Source organism: Brienomyrus brachyistius, chromosome 10 (genome assembly GCF_023856365.1).
Source record: "Brienomyrus brachyistius isolate T26 chromosome 10, BBRACH_0.4, whole genome shotgun sequence".
NCBI lineage: Eukaryota > Metazoa > Chordata > Actinopteri > Osteoglossiformes > Mormyridae > Brienomyrus > Brienomyrus brachyistius.
The window spans coordinates 5913804-5921571 of NC_064542.1; the positions used below are offsets into that span (position 1 = coordinate 5913804).

Here is a 7768-nt window from a genome sequence, read left to right on the forward strand (position 1 = left end):
CGCGCGGAAACCGTAAGGTGGACATGCTCACCAGGGATGAAGCGGTTGAGGTGGAGGTGGAACGACTCCAACGAGGTGGAGCCACGCGCGCAGCGGTAGGTGGGGAGGACGGTGCCTCCCTTGGTGAGCTGCCCCGTCTCCAAGTACAGTTGGAATCCAGGAGGGTCTTGGATGCAACCAAGGTGGCGCCTCTGGGTGTCCCATATGGCGTCCATCCTTTGGTTGTCCAGCAGGGGGATGCCCATCGTGTCCTTCACGTCCCTGAAGGCCGCCAGCAGCTGAGCGATGAGCTGCTCGGTCTCCTGTGCCCCGCGGGTACGGCGGCGACAGTGCCGAGCCAGCATCTTCGCGGTCAGCCTGCCAGTCAGCTGGTCTTCAGTCAGGCCCACGGTGCCCTGCTTCCCCTCCAGTTCCGCCCAAACGGCCTGCATCAGGCGAGCCACGTCTGCACTGTCCCACTCGAAGATGCATGACGACAGCTTCGCCATAAACAGGCCGTAGAATTGGTGGCTGTCCGTGGTGACGCCCACAGCGAATCTTCGCATCAGGTGCCACACGTCCAGCCTGACGACCAGCTCCTCCCATTCGCAGAACATGGCTGCCGCTTTCGACTTCCCCACCGAAGAGCAGCAGTCCCTGTCCACATACAGGAGCTTGGGCGGAGGGACTCCAGCGTCGCGGTAGCGCCGCATCAGCCCAGTCGCCATGGGCAACAGCCCATCACCCTCATGGGCAGTGAGCACGGACATGAGGACTTGCCCGTGCTCGTTGCCCACGTTGGTTGCCCAGGCCATGGTTCTAGCCGCCGCGCCCGCCAGCTTCTTGGTCACCTGAAAGAGAGAGAGAAAAAAAAAAAATGTCACCATCCATCGCATCGTCCACTTTTCTCGAAAGCCTGTGTGTGTGTGTGTGTGTGTGAGAGAGAGAGAGAACGTGGTGAAAATTACCTTCTTTGTCGAATCCATCTTCAAGATGGATCAAAAAATGGAGGTGACCCTGGCCTTCATCTCCCCGATGCGAGCCCTGACATCCTCGGCATGCACCATGAGGAGCCACTGGGGTGAGGGGACGGGCACCATGGGTGGTGGTGGTGCCACCTGCCGTGCATCAGCGCCAGGGACCTGAAACCTGTCGCACACTACCAGATATTGCAGTGTGCGTGCCATCCAGGTCTCACTGTGCTGCTCCCTCAGCTTGTTGTACAGCATGGACACGCTGTTGCTGAGGGAGCGCTGATGCATCAGTCTCACCACCTTCAGGTCACAGGACAACCTGTAAGCACAAACAAACAAACACACCCAGAGTTAAAGGGTTTCATTGAAAATCACCAACCTTTGAACTACACTAAGAGGCAGGTGCGTGTGTGTGTCTCTCTCAGGGGGGCAATTGAGGAGGTGTGAAAGTGCACAGTAGGGGGTCTGCGGGACCTAGGCCAGAACAATGGGTGCTAACGACTTCACACGTAGCAAGCCAGCGAGTGGTCACAGCAGATCAAAGCGGCCAAGCTGCCAGATGCCAGATCAGAGAGATCGTAGCAGACACCGGTGCTCCGAGATGACATGGATGATTGACACCCCAGCAAATGGTCACAGCAGATCAAAGTAGGCAAGCTGCCAGGTGCCAGATCAGAGAGATCGTAGCAGACACCGGGGCTCCGAGATGTTTGCGTCCCGATGCATCGCCAAGAGAGAAATGCTTACCTATATGTCAGGATGGCCGGAAACTCTGCGCGGTGCGCAGGGTCCAGCTGCTTCAAGATGTCCCATGACCAGCCCGCCACCTTCTTCTTACACAGACGGCATTCCAGGTACTCCGTGGCCATGAAGTACCAGCCGTCTATGTCCAGCACCCTCCTGACCGTCTTGTACAGGCTGCAGGACGTGAGACGCTGCCCGACCCGGTGGCAGTTGGGCTGCCCGCACAGGAGCCTGAACGACCAAATGCGGTAGGGCATCCACAGGAAGAAGGGGCGGGTGAAGAAGGGGGCGGGTGAAGCTGGCGGCTGGTGGAACACAGGGCGTGGTGCGGGCGGGTGCCACCACAACTGTAAGGAGTCGATAAGGACAGGCCTTCCGTCCTTATTCCTCCTGAAGAGCGCGCGGCTGAGCCAGTCGTGCTGCTCCTTTGGAAGCTGGACCTTCCAGGCTTCTGGAAGGGGGACGTCCTTCAAAGACGAGGACAACGATAATAATAATGTCAATATTACCTTGTTCTATTCCGCATTTTTAGCATGAAATAAAAAAAGAAGAATGCAGTCATGGGAACATCTCACCTCAGAAGCAGCACGGGAAACCTCTCCCTTCGCGGGGGCTTTCCGAGGAGAGGAGCGTGAAGCGACCGCTTTGGGGGTGGGGGGCGGGGGCGCGGAAAGACTGGCAGCTACATGCCAGTGTTGTTGGAAACATGACATACAGCATTTCTTTTAGTTTATTGCGAGCAGTGTTAAAAAGCGACTAGCAGAAGCCGTACTGTTATTTGATTGCACTAAATGATTAAAAAGTAAATAGAGATTGATTGACAAGATGAGCAAGTCAATGAATGAATTAATTAATTAATTAATTAATTAATTAATTAATTAATTAATTAATTAATTAATTAATTAATTAATTAATTAATTAATTAATTAATTAATTAATTAATTAATTGAAAGGCAAGCTTAAGCACAGGGCCACAGGCACGTAAAGAAAAGCTGGTGTGAGTACAAAGTTCTCTATGTAATTCACCTACTACGGCAGACAGGCAGACAGAACATGCAGGCCAATGCAGCCTAGGCTACCAGCACCAAGTACAATAAGGCTAATGTTCAGCTTTGCTGCTTACCTTAACCCACTTCAGCATTTAGGGCTAACAGAGATAAATAATACCAACAACAACAACAACAATGACAGTAAATATAGAGTTCATAGTTTTAGTATCATTTGACAGATTTCTGCGCAATTCACAATAATCTCATTTATTCAGAAATACATTTTGACTCACCTGACGTCTCGTGCTCCGCTGCGCAGGCCAGGAGCTCGGCGTCTGAGAGCTCTGACAAACACGAGTGGAAAATATCTGAGTATACAAGTCTGAATAAAAGAACACTGGAGTTGTTAGTTCTGCATAAACTATATTTAAAGTTTACCAGGAGCTGTGGTGGGTATCTCCTTAGAGGAGCCCGGAACGGCAAGGGGGACCTCGGAGGGCGCAGAGCTGGGCGGTGCCTGCTGTGCATCCCTCATCTGGATGTACTTCTTCAGTACATCCATTCTGGTCCCTGGCTTGCTCGACTGCCCCCTAACCCACTGGACATAGCTGGATGACAGGCGGGGGGGGGGGACAGGACATTATTCATCAGTCATCATTATTAAGAATTATAACCAACATTTAGCAGGCCACTACTAAGAGTGAGTGCTCACGTCCTATACATGAACTTTAAATAACTTTGCACAGACTACAATATGTAAAGCAAAGACTTTATCTCCTCCTCTCCCTGTCCTTCGACTCGTACAGCTCCTTGTAAGTGCAATTCTTGTGTGCGCCGAACCCCACGAGAGTCTTGTGCGACGGAGCCTCCTGGCGCCGACGCTGTCTGATGACCTCGCTCATGCAGGGGAAGGAGCTGGCATACCTGTGTGCATAAATGGAATAAGAGATTGGTTAACATGGGACTTTTGTATCGAAATGTGTGGGATGTGGTGATTTTCTGCCTCGTGGTCTAATCGCTTACCTGAGGAACACATCCTTGTTGCGCGTGACACCGCTCGCCGCTACAGTGTCGCTCAGGTTGCCGGACTCCTTCTCCGCCTGATGCCCAGCCAGGACCATGGCAGCATATCCGACATCACTGGACAGGAGCCACTTGAAGGTTTTCCCCCGGTACTGGCCAAACTGGATAGCACACTCGCTTGCCACCAGCTGCTGGTCCCGGGGGTCTCCTCCTTGAGCCGCCACTCTGCTCCTGGCCTCCGTCAATACTGCCGCTGGATCCTTGGCCTGGCTCGGGGTCGTCCCAGTCTGGCCCACGAGGGCTCTCTGGGTGGCCAGTGCCTCGGGTGAGGGGCGCAGGGTGAGCTCCCCACTGTGCTCAAAGCGGAAAACTGGCGCATAATCCATTTCTGATAGGAAAAAAAATAACAAACAGCTCAATAAATGCAAGCATAATGCAAGACATAATTAAATAAAAATAAAAATATATATATTGATATAAGGGGCGGCATGGTGGTGCAGTGGTTAGCACTGTCGCCTCACACCTCTGGGACCCGGGTTCGAGTCTCCGCCTGGGTCACATGTGTGCGGAGTTTGCATGTTCTCCCCGTGAAGTCGTGGGGTTTCCTCCAGGTACTCCGGTTTCCCCCCACAGTCCAAAAACATGCTGAGGCTAATTGGAGTTGCTGAATTGCCCGTAGGTGTGCATGTGTGAGTGAATGGTGTGTGAGTGTGCCCTGCGATGGGCTGGCCCCCCATCCTGGGTTGTTCCCTGCCTCGTGCCCATTGATTCCGGGATAGGCTCCGGACCCCCCGCGACCCAATAGGATAAGTGGTTTGGAAATTGGATGGATGGATGGATATTGATATATTAACATACTTCCTGGAGAATTTATAATTTTAAGCAAACAGGGCTGTGCCTATGTTAAAAGTGCATTCTTAGAAAAAAATTAAAAATAACAAAAAGCTCAATAAATGTAAGCATAATGATAGACATAATTAAATTAAAAAATACATATTGATATATTAACATGCTTCCTGGAGAATTTTATTTTATAATTTTAATCAAACGGCTATGTCTAGGTTAAAACTGCATTCCTAGTAAAAAAAAAAATAAGAATAACAAACGGCTCAATCAATGCAAGCATTAAATAGAAATTTGTTGATATATTAATATAATGCTTCCTTGAGAGTTTTTTTTTAAATCTTTTTAATCAAACAGGAGAACTGCTTCTATATTAAATTACTTGCAAGAAGTATTACTAATGACAAAGGAAAAAAATGTTCTGTACGAAATATTTTTTTTAAATTACATTCTGAGCAGCGGCACTCTTATGAAATATGACATATCGGATCAACATGAAAATGATGATCTGCAATGTACAAAATCGATCGGTGAAAGACCCAAACAAAGAAGAATAACAGGGCGAGATTTCTGCACAAAGTCCGTTAGAAGCTTACCTGTAAGAGCTGTGTAAAACGCCAAAAACGAAGCAAAAGTGCTGACAGATGCGACGATAATAATGTCCCCGCAGCCTTAGTCCCCATTCATATGAGCGCGCCGGCAGGGGGGCGGGCCATAGCCACGGGCGGGGCGCACTCGCGGCTCGGCCAATCAGCGGAGGAAAATTTGAGACATCTCGGTGAAACATTTCGTCCCAGAGTGATGCGGGACATAGCCGTGCCGGCCAATGGCGCAAGGAAACAGTCGCGTACATTTGAGAGAAATGTTCCGCAGCACGTCAGCTGTCTTCATATTTATGTTCTGGCAGAATATAGGGCCAGGGCATAGGCATTGCTTTGCCACCGACATGAGGAAAGCTCATACCGCTTCCACACCTATATATTCTTTCATCTGTTGGTAAATCTGTGCTTGCTATGGCAACACATATACTAAAATTGGAATGATACAGAGAAGATTAGCATGGCCCCTGCGCGAAGGGCTTTCCTCATGTCGGTGGCAAAGCAATGCCTATGCCCTGGCCCTATATTCTGCCAGAACATAAATATGAAGACAGCTGACATGCTGCGAAATATTTCTCTCAAATGTTCCTTAACAATTAGGTGTCAAAAATTTTCTGCCTCAGAATGACTTTGTCAAATGAAAAATGAAACAAAGTGAAAGTACAAGAGAATGTGTCCATTTTAAAATGCAGATGAGACTCAATTTCAAGCATGTTCATTGGAGAGAAAAATTTCTCAGAATATCTTCATGAACTGAACGATGAAAAAAGGTCAAAATGTATGCAGATTAGAGTCACTTTTAAGAATTTTGATTAGATAAAATTTTACAACTCTCCGGTTAGGGTTAGGACTAGGATTAGGGTTAGGGTTTTTACAATTCTCCAGTAATCTTTTCTGGACCTAATTCTTTTGATTCAAGGATTAAATTCCTCGCTTCCTTTAACATTTAAGTGTCAAAAAAAAATTCTGCTTGATATTTTAGTCAACTGAATGATGAAAGAGGGTCAAAGTCCAAGTGGGAGTTTCCAATTTAAAATGCAGATTAGAGTAAATTTCAAGCATTTTCATTAGATAAAATTTTACAACTCTCCGGTTAGGGTTAGGGCTAGGATTAGGGTTAGGGTTTTTACAATTCTCCAGTAATCTTTACTGGACCTAATTCTTTTGATTCAAGGATTAAATTCCTCGCTTCCTTTAGCATTTAAGTGTCAAAAAAAATTCTGCATGATATTTTAGTCAACTGAATGATGAAAGAGGGTCAAAGTCCAAGTGGGAGTTTCCAATTTAAAATGCAGATTAGAGTCAATTTCAAGCATTGTTATTGGAGAAAAAAAATGACACTTCTCTGGTAATCTTTCCTGGATCAAAAGTTTTTGATTCATGAACTAAATTACACACTTTCTTTAGCATGTACTTGTCAAAAATGATCTGTCTCAGAATATCTTCATGAACTGAACGATGGAAAAAGGTCAAAGTCCAAGTGGGAGTTTCCAATTTAAAATGCAGATTAGAGTAAATTTCAAGCATTTTCATTAGATAAAATTTTCCAACTCTCCGGTTAGGGTTAGGGCTAGGATTCGGGTTAGGGTTTTTACAATTCTCCAGTAATCTTTTCTGGACCTAATTCTTTTGATTCAAGGATTAAATACCTCACTTCCTTTAGCATTTAAGTGTCAAAAAAATTCTGCATGATATTTTAGTCAACTGAATGATGAAAGAGGGTCAAAGTCCAAGTGGGAGTTTCCAATTTAAAATGCAGATTAGAGTCAATTTCAAGCATTGTCATTGGAGAAAAAAATCACACTTCTCTGACCTGGCAGATGAAATTTAACGTCGATAAATGTAAGGTACTCCATCTAGGGAGCAGAAATATAAAGTACAGGTATTTCATGGGTGTCACTGAAATAAAGATAGCTGATCATGAGAAAGACCTTGGTGTGTATGTTGATGCTTCCATGTCCCATTCTCGCCAGTGTGGGGAAGCAATAAAAAAGGCCAATAGGATGTTGGGGTATATCTCCAGGTGTGTGGAGTTTAAGTCAAGGGAGGTAATGCTAAGATTATACAATTCCTTGGTGAGACCTCACCTAGAATATTGTGTGCAGGTTTGGTCACCATATCTTAAAAAGGACATTGTGGCCTTAGAAAAGGTGCAGCGTAGGGCCACAAAAATGATTCCTGGTCTTAGAGGAATGTCATACGAGGAACGGTTACTTGAGCTAAATCTGTTCAGTCTCAAGCAAAGGAGATTGAGGGGGGACATGATCCAGGTATATAAGATTCTAACAGGTTTGGATGCTGTTCAACCAAATAGTTACTTCAGCATTAGTTTAAATACACGAACTCGTGGCCATAGGTGGAAATTAGCAGGAGAACATTTCAAGCTGGATTTAAGGAAGCACTTCTTTACGCAGCGTGTAGTCAGAGTATGGAATAGCCTTCCTGATAATGTAGTGCAAGCTGAATCCTTGGGTTCCTTTAAATCAGAGCTAGATAAGATTTTAACGACTCTGAGCTATTAGTTTAGTTCTCCCCAAGCGAGCTTGATGGGCCGAATGGCCACCTCTCGTTTGTATAGTTCTTATGTTCTTATGTTCTGGTAATCTTTCCTGGATCA

At 46.5% G+C, this 7768-nt stretch overlaps 1 long non-coding RNA gene and 1 pseudogene across 1 annotated transcript; one reads left to right on the forward strand and one right to left on the reverse strand.

The window, feature by feature from the left end:
- Nucleotides 1–2271: 2271 nt before the first annotated feature.
- Nucleotides 2272–3355, reverse strand: LOC125751048 (uncharacterized). Its single transcript, XR_007400501.1, has 4 exons — nucleotides 3125–3355; nucleotides 2980–3030; nucleotides 2821–2844; nucleotides 2272–2379 (listed from the first exon to the last, which is right to left on the reverse strand). It is a non-coding gene; the product is annotated as an uncharacterized LOC125751048 (long non-coding RNA).
- A 2201-nt stretch (nucleotides 3356–5556) lies between these two features.
- LOC125751257 (U6 spliceosomal RNA) lies at nucleotides 5557–5629 on the forward strand (annotated as a pseudogene).
- The last annotated feature ends 2139 nt before the right edge of the window (nucleotides 5630–7768 follow it).